Source organism: Podarcis muralis, chromosome 2 (assembly GCF_964188315.1).
Source record: "Podarcis muralis chromosome 2, rPodMur119.hap1.1, whole genome shotgun sequence".
NCBI classification, from domain to species: domain Eukaryota; kingdom Metazoa; phylum Chordata; class Lepidosauria; order Squamata; family Lacertidae; genus Podarcis; species Podarcis muralis.
In genome coordinates, this window is record NC_135656.1 from 51,668,516 (window position 1) to 51,694,929 (window position 26,414).

The 26,414-nt window shown below is 43.0% G+C and overlaps 1 long non-coding RNA gene across 2 annotated transcripts in view; it reads left to right on the plus strand.

Annotated features, from left to right (window-relative positions):
• LOC114591082 (uncharacterized) overlaps positions 1-23,371 on the plus strand; it is a 42,745-nt gene extending 19,374 nt beyond the window's left edge. Inside the window, exons 1-3 of one of the 2 annotated variants that reach the window (XR_003705201.2) lie at positions 20,035-20,274; positions 22,439-22,501; positions 22,600-23,371. This is a non-coding gene — a long non-coding RNA (uncharacterized LOC114591082). Of the gene's footprint in view, positions 1-20,034; positions 20,275-22,438; positions 22,502-22,599 lie in introns of those variants that run through there. The other variant, XR_013391899.1, reaches the window with a different exon arrangement.
• Positions 23,372-26,414: the final 3,043 nt, after the last annotated feature.

The following is a 26,414-nucleotide window of genomic DNA, read 5'->3' on the forward strand; positions in this document are numbered from 1 at the left end:
CCCCACAAATCCTCTGCTGCCACGTTCAGATGTCCCTCAGCAAACAAGTTGACAAGGAAAGAGTTCCTTGAAGGTCAATCATTTTGAAAACATCCATTCTAAGGTGGCGTTGCAAGGGGCTTCTTTGCTTGGCCCAATTTGCTTTCCAGTCTCCCTGATGTCTAGGCCTGGGGACTGTCAGGGCTATCCACAGCCTGCCTGTCTTATCAGGCCTGTGGTAATTAGGGGTTAGAGGTGGTCGATAAGGGGGATCCAATGGCCCCTGGCTGGCAGCAGCTCTGCTTTTGGAACAGAAACAATCAGAGCCGACTCTCTCCTCTGTGGATGCTGAAGGGTGGTCAGCCCTCCACTGTGGGAGAGGGAAGCCAAGCTCGGCAAGCCTTGTGTACAGAGGTGGTTTCAGTCATGTTGGGTTTTACTTCGGCAAGATACAAGGCTTTTGTAGGTTTGAGGGAATCCAGATCGACCATCTTACATTTTGCAAAGGTTGATTGAAAGCCTTTTTTGGGGGGGGGGTTTAAGAAAAATATCAATGTGTTCCTTGATTTGGCTGCCTCTGCTCACCCTCCCCTTGGATGGGGTGAGTCTGAAAGGAGAGTGAACCTAGCACAGGAAACACAGCTTTGTAGTGTTGTGTCATATAAGGAACAGAAGAAAGGGCCTTATACCAAGGTAGACATTTGGTCCATCTAGTGCAGTATTATCTACTCTGACAGGCAGTGGGTCTCCAGGGTTTCAGGAAGGAGACTTCCCCATGGATTGAACCTGCGACCTTCTGCATGCAAGGTGTGTGCTTCACCCCTGAGCTATGCCCCTGCCTCCTCATATCACTCTATTTGGCATGAATTAATCTAAGTAACTCCTATACCGATTATTCAGAATTAGCTAGTAGACTGAGATGGCAGAATTACGGACTGTACCACTTTAGACATGGTGTGTGTGAGAGTGCAAAAAGCTCTACATGTGTGCTAAACTAGTCATTAATCTAACCCTTTTTGCCCCTGGTGCCAGGTCTTTTCTAATTTAAGCAGTCCAAATTATAGCCCCGTCTTTCCAGGGGTGGTTTTGGGAGATGGAGCCCTCAGATTTCTGTATCAGGTGCTGACTCATCTGCCCCCCCTCTTTTTAACAGCTTAACACAATTAAACATTCCCTGGCCTTGAAAATCCGCCCACCCACATCTTAATTTCCTCAGAGACCTAATTCTGCATATGTATGTATATATAAATCAGCATATGCAAATGTCATGCACAGGCTCTTGTGCCCTGTTAAGTACCCAGCAACACCCCTGCCTGCCCACCTAGCAGTAGATATTTGACCGCCTCACTCTGCATAACAGGCTCTTCATGGGACTGGAATTCCCATTCCATCTGTGCAACACATTCTGAAAGAGCGGGGAAATGCAACCCTTTAACTGATTAGTGGAAACAAGTGTGTGATTAAGGATGGAAATGGGTAACGAATGCGAATGAAGACCTTGAGAATGTTTCCCTAAATATTGCTGTGCGGCGTGGCCGTTGCCGACAGGAATCTAAGAGCGGCAAGGACGCCAGGAGTTAATTTGGAAAAGGGGAACAACAGCTTGCTAGCCTTCTCGTACAAATGCCCTTAGTATTGTCATCATCTTTCATGGTCAATGTCCAGCTGTAATTAGAAGTGAAGAGGATATTTCCTCTCCCACTGCTTCTCTGGGCAAAGAGGCACCAACAACCCCCCCCCCCCCATAATGATGAAAACATCTGCAGTAATCTTTAGATGTCATGCTTCATAGACTCCCCTTCGCTCTGCTGCTGTGTCTCCTGCTCCCACCATCTCTCTGTGTCGTCTCCCTCCCCCACCTCCTCTGTCCCAGTTACTCCCAAAAGACAGAGAAGATTTGATTTCTCCTTTCATTGTCAGCGATAGCCTCCCAAGGGTCAGGCCTGCCCCACGAGGATGGACACTGGGGCCACTATCGCACGGATGAATTGCCTCAAATATGGGGAGGCTTTTAAACTGTTCCTTTATTTTGCCACAGCTTCTGTGTTTGACGACAGGCAGACAGGCTGGACAATCTTTGAACGATCTGGGAGTTCAAAAGCATTTATTCCAAAAGGCTTTAATGAGCTCGAGGCATCTCTGAAGCAGAACTAGAACGTTCTGAAAGATGATATGTTTACACACCACTGTGCAGTTCGTAGAATGGCTACGGTGTTGTTTACAGAAGGGGTGGGAAACCTATTGTAGTCTAAGGGCCACATTCCCTTGTGTGGCAGGGTTCTAGGGTCCACATGCAAGCAGTAGGCGGAGTCACAGTCAAAAGTGGGTGGAGAGATGGAAGTGATTCTTATATATATGCAGGAGGTCACAAATACAGCCACACAAAGACCAGAAGCTTCAACATGCCCATACACACACCTGCATGGGAGCTGCTTTCAGGGAAGGGCCATAGCTCAGTGGTAGAGGACATGCTCTACATGGAAAAGGTCCCAGGTTCAATCCCTGGTGTCTCTAGGTAGGGCTGGAGAGACCCAGCCTGAGAGCCTGGAGAGTTTCTGCCAGTCAGTCCTGACAATACTAAACCAGGTAGACCAAAGGTCTGACATGGTATATAGCTAGCATTCTGAGACTATGTTAGGGACAGGGTCAACTGCATTCTTCCTTGCTGGCAAGAAGAGTGCTGACTGAGCTGCCAGGACCCTTGCAATTGGCCCCACCCATGTGGCTGTGGTCTTTGTACCTATTTCCCCGTGGTGTGAGTTCCCAACATTGGGAAGCTTCTATTGGACTCATGTCTCAGTCAATTAATCAAAGTTTAACCTGTTACAGCACAATTCTGTACTTGTCTACCCAGATGTAAGGTCTGTAGAGTTCAATGGGAATTACTCCAGGTAAGTGTGCATAGAGTTGTAGTCTCCTTGGTTTTTAGGGCCGGACCACTCCCACATGATCAAACAGTCGCTGACCTCAACCAAGTAGAGTATTCCCTTGGTTAAACATGCATTTCAGTGCATATGGTGCCCAGATCCGAACTCTCATTTTTACTGTTTCTTTTCGTCACAACTGTATTTGCAGATGTGGAAGTTAAAAGCAGAAAATATAATATAAAGTGGAATGTTCCTAAGAGTTGGCCAAACTTCACTGCCCTTTCCTGCAGTCGGCTCAGCTGCTGCTACTGGAGTAGCTCCAGCTGCATTTGTCTCTCAATATCACTGATTTTTCCGTATTTTAAAAAGATTCTTTTGAGTAGTGAGGCTAGGAGATGGGGAAGAGGCCAAGTTTTTAAAAACGAGATTTTTAGTTCGCATGATATAAACAAAGCAAATGGCAAATAAACTATGTGCCGAGAGAGAGAGAGAGAGAAATGTGTCTGACCACATTTCTAAACCATTCTCTTCTTTATTTTTTATGGAGGGTGGGAAAATTCAGATGCTCTGGTTAGTATAATGAAGTAGATGGACTGCATTGTTGGAACATAATCCAGCTAAGGTTGAGCCGCTTTCCACTGCTATTGCTTATAATAGGAGTTTCTTAAAATTTTCTTTTACACATGAGTAACTGCCCCATTGGAATCCTTGGGTCTTAAAAGTGCTTAATTGTGGCTAGATTGTGCCCAAGACATGCCTGGAACACATGTAGGGCTGGCACAGCTGCTGCTGGGCAGGGCCAGAGACTCCTACATTTCTAATTGCTAGTGCCCCGTGTCTCTGCTGCAGCTAACTAAAACCATCTTGAGGATGTTCCAGGAGCCAAAAATTCCATATCCAATATTAGATCACACTTAATATTCTATCAGGCATAGTTATAGCCCTGTTATGGATGGAGATGGGTTAGCACTCACTTACAGGCACCATACAGAGCCTTGAATTCTTTGCTGAACATTCCTCTCTGGGTTATGCTGTATGTTGCAACATTCAGGAGTTTGGACAGGAAGTGGGTTGATGGAGTCAGAAGTACTGAATACCAGTATTGAATACCAGCTACTGGGAGGCAGAGGAGGGGAGAGGGCTCTTGTGCTTACATGTTGCTTGAGGGTTTCCCGTAGGTTGGCCATGGTGAAAACAGGATGCTGGACCAGATGGGCTCTTCTTATTTTCTTCCCATTGCTGTGGAAGACTGTCTTCATAGCTTTTAGAAGTTGGGGAAATATCTTTGTTAGGGCCATTACAGGTAAATTGCCTACAATGTGTGTGAAACAGTTGGAGACTCCTCTGGAAGTGGAGAGCCTTTTTGGTAAATGAGCAAGCTTATTCTACTTCACCCCTCTTTAGCTAAGGATGACATCATCCATAGGTGTCTGCGAAGGAAAATAAGAGCAGACTGAAGTTTCGGGAGGCGGGGAGGGAGAAAGAGAAAATTGATTTTTGGGTTTTGTAAGCATCTGAGGCTCTAGAGCAGGGAAAGACTTTGGTCTTTCGAATTTCACTGGCTTCCTGTGTGAGCCCCAAATCCCCCCCCCCGGCTTCTTGCTTTCTGTTCTGCTCAGTTCACTGCTACATCATAGTTGTGACGCTCTGCGGCGCCCCCTAGGACCAGTGCAGCGGGACTGGTTGCACTGCCCTAAATATGCCTCTGCTTACAGATCTGAAGTGGGAGCAGTGGACTGTGCCTGTCTGCAGAAGTGCTTAAATTGTGTGCATTCATCTATGCTCAACATGTATATCTGCAAATATTATACAATGTTAATAAGCCTCCAGTGACTTCCTTCCAAAGGAAACCAAACCTGTGCTCCTAGAATTTTTCACTGCTTGGAGATGTGAGGTGAGTATACTAATTATTTCTGCCATAAAGAGGATCCTCTGAAGGACAAACATAAATAGAATTTTCAGCCTTAGGAGACTTGTCATTTCTGAATTTTTATAGCCAGGCCCCACTGCTGCTGTCTTTTAAAATAAAAGGCCGGGAACTGAATCCTGAGCTAAGAGTGATAAGTGCATCTCATTTTTCTCCACGGATACAATTCCTTCAAAATACAGAATAGGGAAGACATACTACATCCTATGTTTTTTAAAGGTTTCTAAATATAACATGTCTGGGAAGATATAATCTCTGTGTCTCTGTATGGAGAGTACAGTGGTGCTGGATGCAACAGCGAATCATCTCTATAACATAATCTGTTATTCTCTATTTTAGGAAGCCTAGTCTGCTTCCTTTTTTTGGAAACTCATGAATACTTCTTTACCACATCTCACAGAAAGATACTTGCTAGAAGGTTAGGTGGGAAGAACTATACTTTTGCAGTAGCTTCCTTTGTTGTTTGATTTCATTAGCAAAAAACAAAACAAAATAAAGGGCATGGAAAATAATGGATAAGCGATACATTTGCGATAAAAGGTGGATTCTCTGGCTTATATTGACGACATGCAAACTGCTAAGAGGCGTACCATATTTCATTTGGGTTTTTAGTTGATTTTTTCTTTTGCTACACGCTAGCCCTTGGCTTTCACAACGTAATAAGTACGGTAATAATGAGAGGATGCATATTTTCTCCCCGGCCCCTTTAAAAAATTGGATCAAGTACAACTTCTGGATAGTCTGAGGAAATTTTGCATTCAAACAGCTCTGATTAATTTTTGAGACGACCAGCTTTCATATTGTAAAACTGACCTGCATCAAAGTAGCCTTAGATAGTAGAGCGAAATATTTCACAGGTGGTAGTGAGGCCTGCCATGTCTGAACACACACACACACACACACACACACACACACACACCCCTAATGTAGCTGCTGGTTCAGCATTAGCTATGTAAGTAGTTTGCAGGAATGCCACTCAAGGGCTACTTAGTGGTGTCAATTGGGGTGATGCATTATTGTGATGGAGACAGCTGCCTGCTAGAACCTGGATTGAGGCCACTAGTACAGTTCCTAAGTATGTTGCTAATAAAAACAGATATTAAAATCGGCTCACCTTGTAGTCATTGCCCACATCTCATTAGGTGAGCTAGATTTAGGAGTTTTATATACAACCACACGCTGCTGACCTTAAGATAATCAGAATTTCTTCTGTATATCTATCTACCCATCCACAACCCATCTTTCTTTCTTTATTTTTATTTGTTGCATTAATACCCCATCCACCTTTTTTCTCTGGGAGCTCAAAGTGGAGTACAGTACAAAGTTCTCCTGATCCTCATTTAATCTCCACAACACTCCTGTGAGCTGGGTTAGGCTGAGAGGCAGTAACCCAGAAAAAAAATCATGGTCGAGTGGGGATTTCTAATATTATGGTTGCACACACACCCATGTTTTTAATGCGTATCGAGATTAAATAACATTTCATTTGCTGGAAAAACTTAACAGTTGTGAGATTTGGTAAGATCAGCTGTGCCAGAGAAGGCCACTAGTGGTCAGTATGGTGGGGCAGAGTCATCGAATCATGGAATTGTAGAGTTGGAATGAACCCTGAGGATCACTTAGTTCAACACCCTGCAATGCAGGAATCACAACCAGAGCATCTCTGACAGATGGCCATACCAACCTCTGCTTCGGAGCCATCCTCCCAAACACTGGCATTGTTATGGTTTACCTGGACAGTACTAAGGTACTAAGAGCAGTGGCTGTGTGCATTCACTGGTGGAGAGAATGCAGTGCCTGTCCCAGCACATTGAAACATCTCTGACCTTGCTACTGCCTTACCTCACCCCAGCACCATCTAAGTAAGATGTAGCAACACTGGTGTTGGGAGGGCAGCTCTGTGGCTGTGCACTGCTACCGCAAAATCTCTTAAGCAAGAACAGAAACAGGCTAACTCCACCCAAATACAACGAAGTCCAGCGCCACCTATTGAGTAAACAATATAATGGCATTATCCACAACCGGCTGCAGTACTGTGGAAGGGATCTGGGATGCAAAATAGAGAGCTTAAATGGAGGACCACCCTGCACATTTGCTTTGGGGGCAGGAATGTATTTAGAAATGCCAAAATGGTGAGGTGTGGCTCAGGATTCATTGCAGCATTGCAAGGAACCAGAGAGTTGTACCTTAGCATCCCTTCTCTGTCTCTGCAAAAGATCCTGATGCACACATCAAAATATTTGGGAAAGCAAAATGTTTTGGGGCAGCCTAGCAAAATCGGCTAGTTTTGTTCCTCCTGGGCGCAATGCCAGTTGGCCCAGCCAGAAGGAAACACAGTAGAAAGTTAGGTTGCTGGTGGAAAAACTAGTGGACAGTCACCTGTGGATTACTATTCAACTTTCTGTTAGAAAGATTATGTTCTTATTAATATCTTTATTTCAAGGTTGCAAACCTCACTGGGACTGGTGCAGAATGTTTTATAATAAGTACGGTAAGTGAAAGAATACAAATGGAATTGGAACACTGTGAAAATTCCTTATGCAAAAATGGTTTGGTCTGGACACAATGCTAGGATATCTTGAAGGAGACATAATTTGGACATGATCCAAATATTTTTGAGAAGATCAGAGGTGTGCAAATATCTGTACTTTATTTCAGGCTTCGGCACCACTGGAAAGTAAGAGAAACTAACTTCAGCCTTGCAGTCAGGGAAGCGAATCAGAGCAGTCACAGATGAAGGCCAGGAGGGCCTGTGACTGACAGCTCCAAAATGGTTTCAAAATATGTTTACCAGTTTATTCTGGAACATTATAGTTGGCCTGGACACTGTATAAGGTAGCAATTTCCTGTGCTGTTCTGGCCTGTCTCAGGCATCTGGCAACCCTACCAAAAGTGTTATCCAACCAGTGATAAGAAAGAGCCTTGGTTATGGGTAGATTGTTACCATTGCCTAATATTCCAATGTTCTCTACTTGAGGAGGCTATTTATGGAAAAAAAGAAAGACTGGACCATGCTGACAAATCTGGTTTGCTGCACCAGAAAGAACAGTAGAGCTGCAAAATCCCAAAATAAAACATGAACTAAGTTCTCAGCATGGTACTAGCAGACCTAGGACTCTCATATCCTGAAGATACAGGACTGTCAGATCTGAGAAGCCTTCGGCATTTTGTGCCTTGATAGATACATATTGTTACAAAAGCCCACAAAGAAGCAGTTTGGAAGCTTCTCTCATTATGAGGGTAATTTAATTGAAGATCTGTCTTTTGAATTAATGGGGGAGCTCTCGTCTTGTCAGACTCTGTCTTCATACATTTATATCCTACTCTTCCTTCAAGAGTGGCCTATATGAGTATACCATCCTGGCACTGACCAGAATGAGATCTCTTTAGCTTTAACAACGAGCAGCATCCTGCACCCTCAGCCCATTCATTGAGCATACTGCTGTCAGCAACAATGCAAGCAAGGGAGGGAGTATGGTTATGCCCACATGCCTCATTATAGGATTAACATTCAATTTCTAACTTTGGAGCTTATCCTGTTCATATCCTGGCCAACCCCCTTTTCATTCTGTGGTCACATTCACACCACAGATGTAAAGCGCTATGACGCTACTTTGAAAAGTAATGGCTTCCTCAAAAGAATTCTGGGAACTGTAGTTTCTTAAGGGTGCTGAGACCCCTATTCCCTTCCCAGAACTACAGTTCCCAAAGTGGTTTAACAACCAATCCCTCTTCACAGGAACTTTGGGAAACGCATTATCATGTGAGGGGAATAGGGGCCTCTTAACAACTCTCAGCACCCTTAACGAATTACAGCTCCCAGAATTCTTTGGGGGAAGCAATGACTGTTTTAAGTGGTATCATAGCTCTTTAAAAATATGGTGTGAATGTGGCCATGGCTGTATGTATTTACCTCATATTTATATACACTTATTTTGCATTATGTATAACTTCCTTTCAGTCAAAATTCTTAAGGTGGTTTACAAAATAACATTCTAAAACAATTTTTAAATTTTTAAATAAGAGGGAATATGGAGATGGGGAAGCAGTGTTTCCTTCACACCTGTACCAAATTATGTTTTTAAAGGTCTTCAACCCCCCCCCCCCACCCCAAGTTGTCCCCCACCATCATTTTTAAATCTGTGTTTAATTTAGTGTTGGGTATTACACTTGGTTATAGATATGGTAATTTGCCTGTGATATTGAAAAGTCACTTGAATTTTAAATGTTTAAAAGAATCTTCTAACACGTGCTGCTTTGAAACACACACACACGGAAAGAAACACAACTTCCTCCCTATCCATTTATGCTATCTGGCTGCCCCTGTGCCGATGTCTCAGCTGTAAGCCTGTTTGAGAGGGATTCCTGCAGCTAGTCTAATGTTGGTTAACTCACAGCCCACTCTTCATGGCATTCCATGGCAAAACTCCAGTTAATTATAAAGGGGTTGGATTGCACTATAAGCATTTTGAGCACACATTGATGTAGTTCCTTCAGGTTGATTTGGCTTGGCCACGCTACACTTGTGGCGATCGATTAAGGGGTCAAAGATTAATGCATTTTATATAACATGTGCCTCTGCACAAATTTAGAGTTGACAGCTCCTTCCCTCACAAGTCGTAGGACTCAAGGACTACCCTGTCAGGTGGCAGAGAGCTGGTGGTGTATTTATAATTCATTGCTGCCTGGGACTGATGGGAATCTGTCATCTCTCAGACTACTCTGGAAGCTGTTCAGCTAAAGGTTGACAGTGATGCTTGTGGCTATTTTTTTTTTTAAGAGGAGATGTGGGACTTTGGATTCACTTGCATTTCTCAGCTGACAAATGAATCCTATTAAAATTCACACAGTGAAAAGCTGGCTCTCGTAGCACCAGGAACACCCAGTTTCTACCTTGTCCTCACTACACCAGCCTTCAGGAGATGCCTTAGCTAGTGAGTTCATTTTCTATGGCAATCTTGTCCTGCTCTGTACCATATACATTAACTAGTCTGGGTCAAAAAGGCTGCAACACAGAATAGATAAAGATGGGTCCTCCCCCCCTCCTTGGATCATCTCACTGTGGATGCAGGAGCACTGCAAGCCTTGGGTCTCCACATTGACTAGTTCTGTTTTGATCATGGATTTATCCTGGTCGACTCATTTGGGAGGGATTATGAATTTCAGGGAGAAAAGGAAGAACCATATATAAGCTCATGGTCACTGACCTGGGATAAAGACTATCTAGGAGATTCATTATCACAGGTTCCTCATGCTGAGATGTCTCCTTCTCTAGACTAGGAAAACTAGCATGCTTATATTTTGCTTTTCTCTGAGACTTTCTCTTATCCCATCCAACTGCCCTTCCTATCTTTTAGCAAACATCTTGGTTGTCTATACCAGGACACAAATCAGTTTTTGGGTGGGGCACAAACATCAGCTGATCAGTTTGTTGTAGTGTGCTGATTTTATGGAGGCAGCAATATATTCTTGAGCTATTCTTGTGCTTCTCAAAGTCTCTGGGTTAAGGGGGTGTCTTTTTATCTGCTTTGATTTAGTAATTGTATGTATAAATATGCTAACATACTTAAGTTACAGAGAGACAATACAAAAAATATATATTAAAAAATCAAGCCAGAATTTAAAGGATTTTTGTGTGTGTGTGTGATTCTTCAGGGACTAGGCAAGACAGAGATGTTGAAAGCAATGGAGACATGTTTCTGCCAATTTTAGCTGCCAACAGAGATGACAAAAACATGCAGTACCAGAGTGAGTCATGACAACTGCGAGCACATGGCAGCAGCAATATGTAAGATACTGCTCCAGAGCAAACCACATCCTAACAGGCCAGGGATCACCAACATGGTGCCAGCAGGCACAAATGTGCCCACAGAGGTCTCCCTTCTCCAATTGAATTTTGGCTTGGAAGAAGCATTCTGCTGTAGCCAGTACGATAGGCTGTGCTGTATGCTTGGTTGTGGGTTGTGTAGGGGCATCCGCAACAGTTCCCCAGATTTGCAAATGTGACCACAGGACCTCAAAGGCTGGCAACCTCTGAGAGGCACACAGTCTGACTTGCTAGTTAGCAGGCAGTAAACATCAGAGGAAGAGGAGCTGTATGAATTCATTCCACACAGCTGGGGCTGGCCCAAGACATTTTGGCACCTGAGGAGAACCACAAAATGGCACCCCCCTCCCTGCCATGGAATAAGGGGTGAGTGAAGATCTACATCAAGAACAAGGGGGGCAGGGAGTAAATATTGACACCGGGATCTGCTGCCCCTGTGGATCCTGCCGCCTGTCTGCTTTTGTTATTTTGGTCTCTCTAAATGCGTAGAACAAAGGCAAGCATTGGAAATCTGTGGATGTGTCACAGAGAAAGATCCTAGCATATTACACCTATTGGGCATACTTTCGGAATCTGTGATGCAATGTGATGGCATATGTGACAGTGTGGGAGGAAAAGTGATGGCTGCTAAAGCAGTGCGATTAGATTACAGCTGCCTGGCAGAGATGAAGGCCAAAAGCAAAACAAAAAAAAGTCCCCACCATGCTGCTATTAAATTCAGAGGCAGGAGCTGCATTTATATACTCCACAACAGCACTGGAAGATTATGAGTTACAGGGATGGGGAGAGTGTGTGGGTGAATTCAACAGGGCTTAGTTTGTTTTTTTGTTAATCTTAATATTGTTTTGTATTGTTCTTTAATGGTCACATCAAAATGAAATGAAATCCGCAGCACTGAACATTCAAGAAGCAGTCAGAAAGCTTACAGCAATGTGCCTGCTGTCTGAGTAGAAGTTAATTTGTGTGCGTGTACTTATGATTTCATCCCAAGTCTTAGAATATCTATCTTTTCTCTCTTAAAGCCCCAACATCTAAGTTATAAATTACTCAGTGTTTGTTTTTAGTTGGGTATTTTCTAGCCCTGATCATGGAATCATAGAGTAGGAAGGAACCACAAGGATTATCTAGTCCAGCCCTCTGCAATGCAGGAATCTTTTGTCCAACATGGGGTTCAAACACACAACTCTGAGATTAAGAGTCTCATGCTCTACTGACTGAGCTATCCCTTACTTATGAGCTGCAGAAGGAGAGAAAAAGAGAGAAAATATTCACTGTAAGGGTACACAAATATTCACACGCAAACAGTGCACACAAAAACGCACAGGAAAACTTTTTTTTGTTACTAAAAGGGGGGGGGGTTAAAATACAGATACTGTAACATTGATTAGTTGTATTGAAAAGTTGCTTAAAAGCAGACAAACTACAAATTTCTTCTTCTGATACAGAAGAAGCTCAACACCTTTGTTTGGATTTCCACTTTTGGAAATATGGCAACCCTAGGCTATGTGTATGTAGAAGATACTCTCCCTCTCTCCTCTGACAAATCCACACAAACACTTTGCATTGCACAGACTGGAGAGGGCTCTTCCTTAATCACACTGAAAAAGAAATGGAACAAATCAACCTGCCCTTGGGTGATGACTAATCTGCTGCTTCCTGCCACTGATCTCAGCTACCAGTTGACCAATGATTGCTGTTTGCCTTCAACCCTCAACTTCCTTTCTGATGCAGAGGAATTCCTTTCCAGCACAGGGGTGACTCAAAAACCTAACCATGCATGCATAAGGTCCCAAATATTGTCCCCAGCATCTCTAGGTGGGGCTGGGAGAGTTTCCTGTCTGAAACTCTGGAAAGCCTCTGCCAGTCAGTGTAGACACCGCTGAACTAGATGGGCCATTGGTCTGATTCTGGATAAGGCAACTTCCTTGGTTCCTATGGGATGCGCACAGGAAGGACTTAGCAGGACAAAAAGCTCTTGCCCATCAACTGCAGGGCCAGATTTAGGTTTGACGAGGCCCTAAGCTACTGAAGGTAATGGGGCCCTTTATATGTCCAGCTGTCCTTTGTCAACAGCAAATTGTCGCTGCTTTTTGTGTTGAATATGTGCTATATGGTAATTTATGGACCTAATAGGTATCTAAAGCCATTTGCACGTAACAAAATATGTATTTTATCAAAGTAATTGTTGAACTGAAATACAGTTAAGAAGTATATTAATAGTGAAATACAATTAAGAAGAAGTATATTAATAGTGAAATAATTATTAAGCTCTAACTTAAAATGATTCTTTTATTCATAACAAACTTAATAATGCAAACACTTTTTTCCTTTAATTTTTTTGGGCCCCCCAAGAGAGTGGGGCCCTAAGCTATAGTGTGTTTAGCTTATACGTAAATCCAGCACTGATCATCTGGTAATCAGAAGTAGACTGCTTCTCAAAATGGAGGCGCCATCAAAATTCCTAGCTACTGATGCAGCCTTGGTTTTTCACTGTCAAATAAGCAACACCACCACCACATTTCTTAAGTAATGTTTCGTTCCGGATTGTTTGAGTTAATGTTTTAATGTGTTGTAATCTGCTTTGAGATCCCCCCTTTAAAAATATAAAGTGGTATAGAAATGAAATGAATTAATAATAATAATAATCATCATCATCATCATCATCATCATCTGCTACTGCTGTTCTGCTGCTCCCTGATTCCCAAGATGTAAGAGAAACTCAAATACCAAACAATAAAAAATGGGTTGGATCCAGATTTGCTCATGGTTAGATAACGCCAATTGAAATAATAACTAATTGAAGTTTCATTTATTTCAGTCGGTCTGATTACAAATCTTTCTTTAAAAACAAAAACAGGCAACAGATGAACAGCCAGCTGTTGCCATGCCCCCACTCCTAGAGACCCCTCTGGGCTTAGCAGACTCGGTTGCTGGTTTCACCTGGTAGCAGAATTTTAAAATGATTTAGTTTTTGAAAGACTTTGCATTGTTTCAGTTGTTTGTTTTGATTTTATTTGCTTTTCCCCACCAAGTTTCTCTCTTTTGCTGCTCTTTGTGTGCAGATCTCAAAACTGTTTTAAGGGTTCTGTTTCCTGGATCATTAACCGATCTTTTTACTTCTTGGAGCTCACATATCAGTGTCAGTAGCATCAAAACACCAGGGCTGTGTAATCACTCCCACTAACTCTGCATCCATTGTGCCCACAGCGCTGGTTTGGGAATGGATATTGGCCACAATCCATATCTATCTTGTATATGTCCTGTCATTTCATTTGATGCACCCCCCCCCCCCAAATCAGCTTCAATCTGAATTGAGAAAAAGAATGACTCAGCTGTGCTTTTAGCTGGTAATGGTGATTGAGTAAGCTACAGTGGCATGAGTTGGGCAAACAGTCTGTATTGTAAACTGGGTGGCAAAAACCGATAACTTAAAATAGCCCAAAACTTACTTTGGGGGCACAAAACTTAACTGCTGAAGTGCTTCTAAAAAAGCGACTTTGCCTAAGCTCTCTAGATGGTGGTTGTGCTCCCAGGAGATACGATGCCTGTCCTTTTTCTATTCCTCTGCAGCTCAACAGTCTAGAATCCATGGCTCTTCCATCTGTCAGCCCCCACCTCTGAACCCGTGAGGCAGGCTGCCTCTGCATTTTCTTTGCACTATGGGCAGGTCAGATTGAAATGCTGGCTATAAAAATTCTCACTAGGTATTTTGGCAAAAGGCACCATAGTTTTGGGTCAGTTTGCAGCATCGTTTTGAGAAACACTTGTTGCTCTCATGTGGCATCAAGCGACATGTTGACTGCATTGAAAAATGGCTGCTTAAAGGTTCAGATTTTGCGCATCAGGGACAATTGGTTTGATATACTTTCTCAACTATAATCACATGCTTCTGATGCGAGACCTTTGATGAGCTGAGCAACAGGACAATCGCAAGGTGCAGGTAGAAGAATCAAACATTACGCTAACTACAGGATAGAACATGGCTGGTGGCAAATGCAGCCCTTCCTATGGTGAAATTATGTGGCTTCTTTGCAGGCTGGAGCCTTATTCTATTCATAGAATCATAGAATCATAGAACTGTAGAGTTGGAAGGGACCCTGAGGATTGTCTAGTCCAATCCCTGCAATTCAGGAATACGCAGCCATCCTGTTTGGGGATTGAACCTGCAACCTTGGTGTTATCAGCACCATGCTCTAACCAACTGAGCTATATTTCATCTGGATCTTATCCCAATTTTGACATAACAGTACTGGGATCCCTAATGTGGCATCCTTGTGCATCAAAGCACTCCTTATTGATGCTCACCAATGACTCTGATTCCACATAAGTTTTGTTTATTTATTTAAACTGAAGGGTTTGGGGCTGTGTTTTGTTGTTAGCTGGTTGGGAGGTTGCCTGTTTTGGGTGACGGGGGGGGGGGGGGGTTCTGAGCATTACCAGGTCCCCTCCCCCCTGCCCCCATGGAATAGATATTTTGTGGTGCTTATGACAGTTTATTAGATTCCAAATGTACCCCCAGGCCCCCAAAGGTTGTTGTTGACAGTATCTCTAAATCACACTTCATGCTGTAGGATCTCAGGGTGGTCTACAGCAATCAGAAGAAACTCACTGTTCCCTTAACATTACAGAGGAGCAGCAATGGCTCAAAAGGAATCACAGCCAGTTCTTTGCCCCAGCACCAAGGAATGAATTTCTACAGGAACTCCACTGGCTGATTCATTTGCAAGGTTCTTTGTGTGTTCCCATGACTCACTCTTTCCTAAAGCTCTGATTGAATGTAGCAACAAGATGCTGTGATTCAGGAGTTTTTGGCTTTTGTAAGTTTAGCACTGTGTAAACCAGAAATGAGGAACCTTTGGGCTTCTGGGTGTTGTTGAACTACAGCTCCCATCATTGCTGACCTTTGGCCAGCTGACTGGGACTGATGGGAGTTTAAGTCCAGCCAACATCTGGAGAGCCACATCTTCCCCACCCCTGGCACAAATGCTTACAGCACAATCCTAACCATGCCTACTCAGAAGTAAGTCCTATTGAATTCAATAGGGCGTAAAGGTAAAGGTAAAGGTACCCCTGCCCGTACAGGCCAGTCTTGACAGACTCTAGGGTTGTGCGCCCATCTCACTCAAGAGGTCAGGGGCCAGCGCTGTCCGGAGACACTTCCGGGTCACGTGGCCAGCGTGACAAGCTGCATCTGGCGAGCCAGCGCAGCACACGGAACGCTGTTTACCTTCCCGCTAGTAAGCAGTCCCTATTTATCTACTTGCACCCGGGGGTGCTTTCGAACTGCTAGGTTGGCAGGCGCTGGGACCGAACGACAGGAGTGCACCCCACCGCGGGGATTCGAACCGCCGACCTTTCGATCGGCAAGTCCTAGGCGCTGAGGCTTTTACCCACAGCGCCACCCGCATCCCTCAATAGGGCTTACTCCCTGGATAAATATAGTTAGGATTGCAGTCTAAACTAATCTTGTGTGTGTACACTGTAATCGACTATATATTTTGGAAAGTTGTTTATTTTCTTGTTATGCATTTGGACAGCACTCGAGATATAATAACCAAACTTTGCACGATGGTTCCTGAGTTCAAGGAGTAGTTTTGTTTGGATGCCATTTTGAATCAAGATCCCAGACTGAACATTTAAAAACTGCACTGACCTTAACCAGTGATTTCAAAACTGCAGCAATATTTTGGTTGCTTAGAATTCCCAAGCAACACTAGGTACAAGGGGGCTAGGGCACTATATAAACAATACCTTCACAGCCCCATTGCAGTCTATGGACTTAAAGCTAGGCAAAAAACTAGCTCTTCTGCATTTGGATTTATTTCTGTATTATGTATACTTTTTGTATAATTGTCACAAACAATTTGTACATATGCCAGCTTAGATCTTTTTGTACCTGCTCCACCTTCTGTAATTTTTATTAGCAGATAGAAATGGAGGTTGGAGGGAAAAAACAACCTCCTCTCAGAAGTATAGCAGCTAAAGTGATAGCTTTGTGCTTAGGCTGGCCCTGGTCTTAAAAGTATCTGTTGTGATTTGGAACAGATCAGAACAATGTTTTTAAAAATGTTTACACAGGTCTTCTTGAGTGAAAAGATTATATGGCAGAATTAGATAAGATGTCAGGAGGTAATGTATGAAGAGGTTAAAAGACTGTGAGAATACAAAGGAGAAAATGATAAACTTGTGCCAAAGGCATTTAAAGCCATATGAACCATATAACCTTTTTGGTACACCTCTTCAGTTGAAAAGGACCTTATTCCCCACAAAGAGCTCCAGTTCCAGAGTTCCCTGGGAAGAAGGTTTGACCAATAAACCACTCTGGAATCTGTATCTCTGTGAGGGGAATAGTAGTCTTAGAATCACACAATCGTAGAGTTGAAAGGTACCCCAAGGGTCATTTAGTCCAACCCCCTGAATTGCAGGAGTATCAGCTAAAGCATCCATGTCAAATGGCCATCCAACTTCTGCTTAAAAACCTCAAAGGAAGGAGAGTCCACAACCTCCTGAGGGAGATCATTCCACTGTTGAACAGCTCTTACTGTCAGAAGGTTCTTCTTGATGTTTAGTCAGAATCTCCTTTCTTGTAACTCGAAGCCATTGGTTTGAGCCCTACCCTCCAGAGCAGTAGAAGACAAGCTTGTCTTCTAGCACCTCTCAGCACTGGCACTGAATTGGGGGCTTGCATACTCACAGCGAGGTGGTGTGCGCTTCCTTTAAGAATCCTCTGGCTTTCCCCCTCTGTGGGAAACTGTGAGGGCTGTTTCCAGCATAATGCTTGGAACTCATGGATAGACTTTTATAAAAACCGATCACACAGGCTCTTCAGTTTGAGATATTACATGGGGATTAGCAGCTTTCTCAGCTGATTGGTTGAACGCAGACAATGACTGTGCTGGAAAAAACCCCGATATAAGAGAGCTTTGCCTTGCTAGTTCTTGTTTGCTTCTAGTAGAGTATTATGTGGTGTGGTGGTGCCTTCATGTGGAAACTGGAGGGATATGCAAGAAAAGAATCTGTGGGAAAGAACTAAGGCAGAGGCACAGAACTTTTATACTGTAGTATGTAATATGCAATTTTCTCATGAGATAAGAGCTCCACAACTAATTCACCTTGGCAACAACATATCTGGGATTATATCATTCAGCATACTGGAAATTGCGAGCCCACACACTAAACCCTGTCCCTGGCACCCACCACCCAGAAATGAGATATGGAAATAATGTATGGGTTTGAAATTAGGCCACAACTTTATTAAATTCAGGTGTAGGAACCTTGGCTTAGGCCTTGGAAGGTATCCCTCTCATACCCAACAGGGGCTGAGGATGCACAGGGCAGTCAGGTGAACTGGGAGAGGACTGTAAAGCATGAACTTACACAGCGTGCCCTCCCAGTTCACCAAAGCCGGGAGTCTGACCTATATGCCGCCGCTATAGGGCCAGTGACTCCCACAATCAACCCTTTAACGGGCCCTGCAAACGCTGCCGCATGGGGGTGCATCAATATGCTGCCCCTGACTCACAGATAGACTACAGTGGTACCTTGGTTTACGAACTTAATCTGTTCTGGAAGTCCATTCTTAAACCAAAGCGTTCTTAAACCAAGGAGTGCTTTCCCATAGCAGCGGGGGACTCAATTTACAAACGGAACACACTCAACAGGAAGCTAAACATGTTCTGCTTCTAAGGCAAAGTTCGCAAACCAAAACACCTACTTCCAGGTTTGCAGCGTTCTTAATCCACGTTGTTCATAAACTAAGCTGTTCTTAAACCAACTGCATAGACTACCAACCAAGGTCTAAAACTGCCACCCGAGACCCCAACTGGGGTCTTGCCGCCAAGATACCTACAGCTGAATATCCTCTCCGTCAGAGAAGGACTACACCCTGCCACCCACCAGTCCCTGAGGCCCTGGAGCACATCGCTCAACCAAAGGTTGTTGCCATTGGGGGTCAAATGTACTCCAAAGTAGTTAGTTATCAGGAGAATAGTATACTAAGTTCATATATATCACATGTCAGGAGGTCTTGTGATGGACACCTTGGCTCCATCAGGACCTGGCAAGGTTTGGCAGCTTCAGATGGACCAAGAGGAGGAAGACAAAGGAGCAGATGGAGGGCTGAAAGGCTGGCACCCAAGGGTGTAGGAAAGAGGTCCTCTGCTTGTGACTCTGTATGACAGGGAGAGAGAGAGAGAGAGAGAGAGAGAGAGAGAGAGAGAGAGAGAAGCAGATTTCCTGGCTTTCTCTTCTGCCCCTCCAATGGAGTACAGAGCCTCATCAGGGAGCAGGGAAGACTTCAACAAGCCAGAGAGAGGGGCTCATGGTGGTGGAGGAGGAGCTGGAGGCAGAAGGGTAGGACAGTGTTGTCACTGAAAGTCAGGCACTGCCTTGATGGGTGTGAGATCAAACACAACTGCCCAGATGTAGCAGACATGAGTGCGTGCAGTAGATTTACAGGGTGAGAGAGTCCCACAAGTGAGCTCTCCCTGCCTCAGTGGCGTAGCGTGGGTTGTCAGCACCCGGGGCAAGGCAAGTAATTTGAGCCCCCTAACCCGTGGATTTGCGCCCCCTAACCTGTGGATTTGCCCTAACCCCAGATGTTGCGCCCGGTGCGGCCGGCTCCCCCTGCACCCCCCATGCTACGCCACTGCCCTGCCTCACCTTTAAAAGCTTAGCAGGAGGGGTATGTCAACTGTTGGGACATCTTTAAGGCTTCCATTCACTTATGCATTTCTTGCTTTGGTCATGGAACCTTGACTTCTGGATCATGTGCTTGTTATCTGCCACTTAGTGAGGGGAGGGGTTTGTCTGTCGGTTGGTTTGTTCTCTGTGTGTTTGGAAGCCTCTTGAGATATCATCAGAAAGCTTGGCATGAGGGTTCCTGAGGTGGGGGAAAGCACTCTTCATCAACATTTGGATGCCAGCTGCCATTTTGAATCGCAATTGCAGACTAAAATGTGACTTTTTAAAATGAAGGCTGTTTCTAGAATGGGTTCATTGGTTCATTCATATTGGTTCATTCCTATCTGATTTGTCAGTGTGTGAAATAGGCATGTGAGGCGTATGTCTGACACTTTTCACAGGTATTCCACTGTTTCCCATGCACAGCAGGGGTGGTCCATGCTGTGTATTTTAGCCCCTTCCCTCATTAACTACGCCTCTGCCTTTCACCACCTTTTCCTGTTGTGGACATGCATTCAGGTATTTCTGTACCTCTGAGTGCACTCCTTTAAATCCACTCCATACAGGAAGAGAGCATAAGAGCAAAAGCTACCAGCCTTTTGTTATCATGTTCCACGATGAACACAATGGAGGCTTGTGCTTTGGGTGCATGTGTGTGCAGGGAGAAGCCAATATCCATTTTAAATTGAATAATAGTACTAATAGCACACATATATTATACAAGACTCTTACTTAACAACACTGAAGTTCTGATGAAAAAAAGGTTGTGATGGACACACCCTGGGTCAGCCTCCTAGTGACCCAGCAACCAATCAGAGCTGGTTAGAATGCAGCCAATCAGAAGGGGCTGGTGAGTATAAAATTTGAACTTTACAGTTAAACTGTCAGACAGGAATCAATTGGGGTTCGAAAAGTGCCTAGTTAGGGACCTGGGAGAGATAGGGATTGGGGTTGGCTATGCAAGGCAACCTGGTTTAATTCCCCAAGAGAAAGTAAGAATACTAGAAGGGCCTCAGAGAGCATTGCTGGTGTAGTAATATTTATAGCTAGTGTGGAAATCGTCCTTCCTGAGACAAGTTTTAAATAAGAGTACTGAATAAGGTTTTATAGTTTTCTGTAAAGTGTGTTTGCCTGAAGCTAAGAATTGTGCCTCTCATGCATAACCTCACTAAGTGCAATTAAATAAAAAGTCTATGTTTGTTTCAGAAGTGCCTCCTCATATTTCAAACCACTTGCTGTGAGGAATAAGTGGACACAGGCCATCCTTCACACAAGTAAAACACTGGTTGCAGTATAATAAAGAAATGATACCACAAACAGTTTCTAACAAGGAGAGTTGAAACTTTTGAACACCCAGAAAATCCAGCTCCCATCTTCCGTGAGGGAGTCTGTCACAGAGGTCTTGCCAAGACATTGGTATTGAGTGCAGGGGGTGGAGGGAGGCCATATTTATGTACTTTTTTTAAAGTCTCCAAGTAATTTCCACATGTGTTGAGAGCTGGAGAAAAGAGCCCCTTCAAATAGTTTCTTCAAATGGGGGTTGTTAAAGTCCTTGAAATCTCATTTTGATGGCCGTTTTTTTTACCATCAAGCTATATGGAAATTTTGTGAAATGCCTAAATAACTTAATAAATTATCTTCCTTGGTTGCTTCCAGACGGAAATTGTCTGCTCTATGCTGCATTTCTGCGATCCCAATGCACATTACCTTGCTACTATTGTGGGATACAAAAGTGATTAACAGATTTGTAACAAATGCATGCAGACTCTTCCCCCATTCCTCTTCTTTCTGGAGCTAAGTTTAAAATATTGAAAAGAATGTCAGCCTTAAGTTTTCATCTTAACCACAATCTAAAGGAAGTAATCAGCTGAACTCGGTGAGATTTAAATTGTGGATGGACATGCTCTGATAGAACAGGCTACTTGCGCCCAAGTGCTTGCAGTGAACTAGTCATACGGATGCTTCAGCATCAGGCACATCACCAAAAAAGAAGAAACACATAAACAAAAGAGGGCGAAAGAGGACAGAGATTTGCATAAAATTAGGATGTGCTAATTTATATGCATAGATGCAAATTTAGAAATCGTTACTATAATTTAAATAGAAATACAATACATCTCAGCATTGTGGGGAAGACAGTAGTCAGGTGACCTGTGCACCTGCTCAGTCTGCTGTCCAGGTACAAACTGTGGATAGTAAATTTCATGGCTTCTCCATCTTTAAATCAGAGTTGGACTGCTGAGCCCTTCAGACAGAGGACATTCTCAAACAGGGCTGATGTCTGATGGCCCTTCAGAGGGAGGAGTGTCCTCTGCAAAGTAGGACACACGACCACCCTGTTGTCTTGTTAAACTGCTTTGTATTTGCATTTCACTTTAAAAATAAAGTGCATGTTACAATAATGTCACTTTCCGGTTGGCATTCTAGTTTAATAGGTGCTGATCTCTAAACGGCAGCAAGATGGCGATGGAGAATAAGGAAACAGAGGATACATGTCGGAAAAAGAAGGGCCTGAGCTATAGCTGCCCTATAACAAAGCCTCTTGCCCAGGGAGCCTCAAATGAAATTACTGCACTACACAAGTCTAAGGGTCAAATGACATATGATATGTGATCACTCAACCTCCTGCAGTTTTTTTTTAAAAAGGTTAATAGCAGGCGCATTTTTGAAATTAGAACCAGTTCACACAGCCCCTTGGGCTTGTGGCAAACCTGCCCATTTTCATTCTGAGGGCAAAGAGTGCTTATGATAAACCAGTTCTGTGAATGGCTCTTAATAATAACAACAGGCTATGATCGTCCAATGGAATCCGCTGAGGGCCAGGTGCCAGAGGACAAACAATGGGGAAGACTGATGCCTTCACACCCCACTTATGGGCTTCCAAAAAGCATTTGAGTGATGGCTTCTGGAAGCAAGGTTCTGAAACAGATGGATCCTGGGTGTCTGATCCAATTGGGCTTGTCTTCTGTTTTGAGACTAAAAGTCCCTTATCACTTAAACCCTCACAGCAGGAGCATAACTGAAAAATTGGGATCTGAAATTCATGATGAGCCACCCACATGCCCAGTTCACCACAAGCACATTTTGTACCTGGGCAAGCGGGGACAGTTTGTGATTCTTGCCCCAACGACTACTGTATGTCCATTGCCATTTCAGGCGCTATGTGGCAATGTGCGTGTTTCAAGCACCTACTGGACACTGCCTTGAAAATAAACAATTGTGAGTATTGCAGCCCACCTAAAAAAACAACAACCTGCATTACACCATATTCATATGAAAAGTTTCTAAAAGCTGTTATTATTATTATTTTTTAACAGACTGACTGTTTATGAATTACCACCCTGGCATGAAAATGAACCTATCCCCCCACCCATTTTTTAAGGCAAGTGAATGCAAGGTGTTTCTGTAGCAATGGCTCACAAACATTTGCTTTGAAAATGTTTAGCTCTATTTTTATTATTTTAAAAGCGAAGCTGGAATGCATACACCCTGATATTTTAAAGGATGAATTGCTCTTCTCCATTAGTTACTTGAGAACCAGATATTGCGTGGCTCAAGGCTAGGAGGGCTATAGTACTAATAATAAAATCCTGTGGTGGTGGTAGATATAATAGAATCATAAAGTTGGAAAGGACCCAATGGACCATCTAGTCCAACCCCCTGCAATGCAGAAATATGCAGCTGACCCATACAAGGATTGAACCTGCAACCTTGGTGTTATCAGCACCATGCTCTAACCAACTGAGCTATCCAGGCAGTGCTAGTATGTTTGTATCACCTGGAACAGGATAAATTCTCAGAGCACTGATAACAGCTTCTAGGAACTGGAATCCAAGAAGATAACTAGGTTCCCACAAGAGCCTGCCTCTTCAGCTATAGTTAGCAGCCCCACAGTTATCTTTCATCTGGATGGAGAACCTTATCATTAGGTGTTCTTGGGAAATGAAGATAATACCAGTCTTACAATATATCAAAAGTTTTGGCATTCCACTGGTCAAATTCTTTATTTGCTGCCTCCCATGCTTTATAAATTTCATTTCTTTCATTTTCATCAGTGCTGCTATCAGATGTGATGTCGGCTGCTATTGGTTTCCAGGGGGTGGGAGTGGGGAGGTATGGGGGGCTGATACCGGGGAAGTTGGACAGTCTCTCAAAAATAAAAATAAAAAGAGGACAAAAGAAAACATATTTGCATAAGATACTATATGCTAATTTATATGTGTATAGATGCAAAGTTAGAAATAATTACTGTAACTGAGAAAGAAAAGCATCTCATCATAGTGTGGAAGACAGCGACCAAGTGACCTGTGTGTACCTGCTCAGTCTGCTACCAAGGTGCACATGGTTGATTTGCAACTTTCAGACCCCTTCTCTAGAAATGGACAAATCTGTGAATTCTAGTTTTTCTCAGATTCTAATTTTTTTAAAACCTTAAATTCAGCCCTCTCCATTTCTGTACAGTTTGCTTTAACAAAAACAAAAACAAAATCCAAAACTCTGCATGAAAAATCAGACCCATTTTGAATATAAATTTTGTACGCAATTTTGCCTAATACACATAGTTTGCAAGCAATTCCCCCTAGTGTACTGCATTTTCCTGAAGTATTTTCCACTAATATATGCATTAGTGTGTGCACTCTTCTCTAATATACACATTTTTGTATGCATCTTTTGTTTGTTGGAAAACTGCACTACAGAAGTGAGGATTTTGAAGGACAAATGCATCTTAGTTTGCACAGTGGTTTGGGAAGGGTGAATTAAGTAGGTGCACTTTAAAATGTGAATGTAATTTCTTCCCCACCTCTACCCTGCTTTCTCTTCTTATGGTTATTTATCTTTAAATCAGGCTTGGATCAGACAGCTCTTCAAATAAAGTAGGACACACAGCCATAATATATGCCAAGCAGGTTAGGGAGGATACCATATTCACTTGGTCAAGGTCACTATTTTTGTCCATAAAAGACTGTAATTAAATTCCACACTCTCCTATGAACTCAATCCCTGTGATTCTTCTGCCTCTCCCATATTTATGAATACCCACAGGACTTCCGTGCACGTGAAACTATTGGAAGGCAGTGACTACAACACTGTAAACCTCTCCTTATCATGAGCTGTGCAGAATAATGCAAACAATATTGTGAGTGTAATTCATGGAATTAAAAATTAATAAAATAAATGTGTAGTGTGCTGTTTGAAAAACCTAGAGGCCACTGCAGTTTTACTCCTTGAAGGAAGTGTACGCCCATTAAGAAATGCAGCTGGAATTTTGTTAAGAGAGTCGTTAATATCATAAGAGGTGGATGATAATTCATTGCCCTTTCTTTGTGCTGTGTGACTCTGACGCTCCTGAGAGAAGTGAAGCAGCAAAAAACCTTTCTAAGTGAGGAAAACTTGCTCAGTCTCTACAGAGAAGGGCCATATTAGAGCTCTGGTCTGTGTATGTGTGAGAGAGGGTCGATGGGGGTAGGGCAGGCTATTTTTACCTAATCTCTTTGCTGAGAGGAAAGTAAGTCAGATGAATATTTTTACTAAAGAGGAGTCTGCTTTCTGGAACTGGGCCTAAGAAAGGGCAGTCCCTCTCTTTTAACTGACCGACTTGTAAGATATGCCTTTCAAGCTCACCCTCCTACTTCACTCAATCCTTTCTAATGTTTCTTCATGCTTAATGCTAGCTCAGCTGTAGTAGTTGGGCTACATCTCCCAGGCCCCTGCAGCCTGAGGGATGGTGTTATATTCAACCTCTTTCCTGTCCCCAGGAACTGGATCTGTCAGCAGAGAACAGCTAAAAATACCCTCATTTCCTTTAGAAATCAAGGATGCACATTGCCTGAACCTGGGCCTGCCCACCTCATGAGTGCCTAATCCTATCAACACATACCTCTTTGGCTATGTTTGTACCACCCCGCCCCATCTACACACAGCCAAGAAACCCAATTCCCTTCATAGAAAATTAACTGTCTGCTTAAATCTCTCCTGCACACTTAAGTAAGGATGAATTCTTCCAATGCTCAAAGTTTTACTAAAGGTGCAGTTCTCTTATAGCTCAGCATACCTCCGTTCTTATGAAGGGATGTACTGTTCAATTTATTTATTTTTTTAAAATATATATTTATTAAGGTTTTTCAATACAAAAACATATTATAAAAACAGCATTAGTTGTTTAACATCTTTCCATTATTACTTTGGACTCCCCCACACCTCCCGCAGACACTTACATCATTATATAATTGTTTCCAAGCAAATTATCATTTTGTCCATAATCTTAATTTTGTTCATTGACATATGATTAATCTTAAATCTAATTTAGTGGTAGGCAGTTGTTTCTATTCTGACATCCCGGTCAACATTCAGTCAAATTACAATACTTTTGTAAATAGGTCTTAAATTTCTTCCAGTCTTCTTCCATCCTTTCTTCTCCCAGGTCTCGAATTCTGCCGGTCATCTCAGCAAGTTGCATATAGTCCATCAGCTGCATCTGCCATTCTTCCAGAGTGGGTAGATTTTGAGTCTTCCAATTCTTAGCGATCAGTATCCTTGCTGCCGCTGTTGCATACATAAAAAATGTTCTGTCTTTTTTTTGCACACTCTGGCCGACAATGCCCAAGAGGAAGGCCTCTGGTTGCTTAGTAAAGGTGTACTTAAACACCTTTTTTAACTCATTGTATATCATCTCCCAGAAGGCCTTCACTCTAGGACACGACCACCAGAGGTGAAAAAATGTTCCTTCATTTTCCTTACATTTCCAACATTTATTATCCGACGAATGGTATATTTTAGCCAATTTGACTGGGGTCATGTACCATCTGTACATCATTTTCATTACATTTTCCTTCAAAGCATTACATGCAGTGAAGTTCAGCCCAGAGGTCCACAACCTTTCCCAATCTTCAAACATGATATTATGCCCAATGTCCTGAGCCCATTTTATCATTGCCGATTTAACCATTTCGTCTTGTGTGTTCCATTTCAGCAGCAAGTTATACATCTTTGAAAGTACTTTAGTCTTAGGTTCTAACAGTTCAGTTTCCAACTTTGACTTCTCCACCTGGAATCCTACCTTTTTGTCATTTTTAAACACTTCTTTAATCTGAGCATAGTGTAACCAATCTCGCACTTTATCTCTCATTTTCTC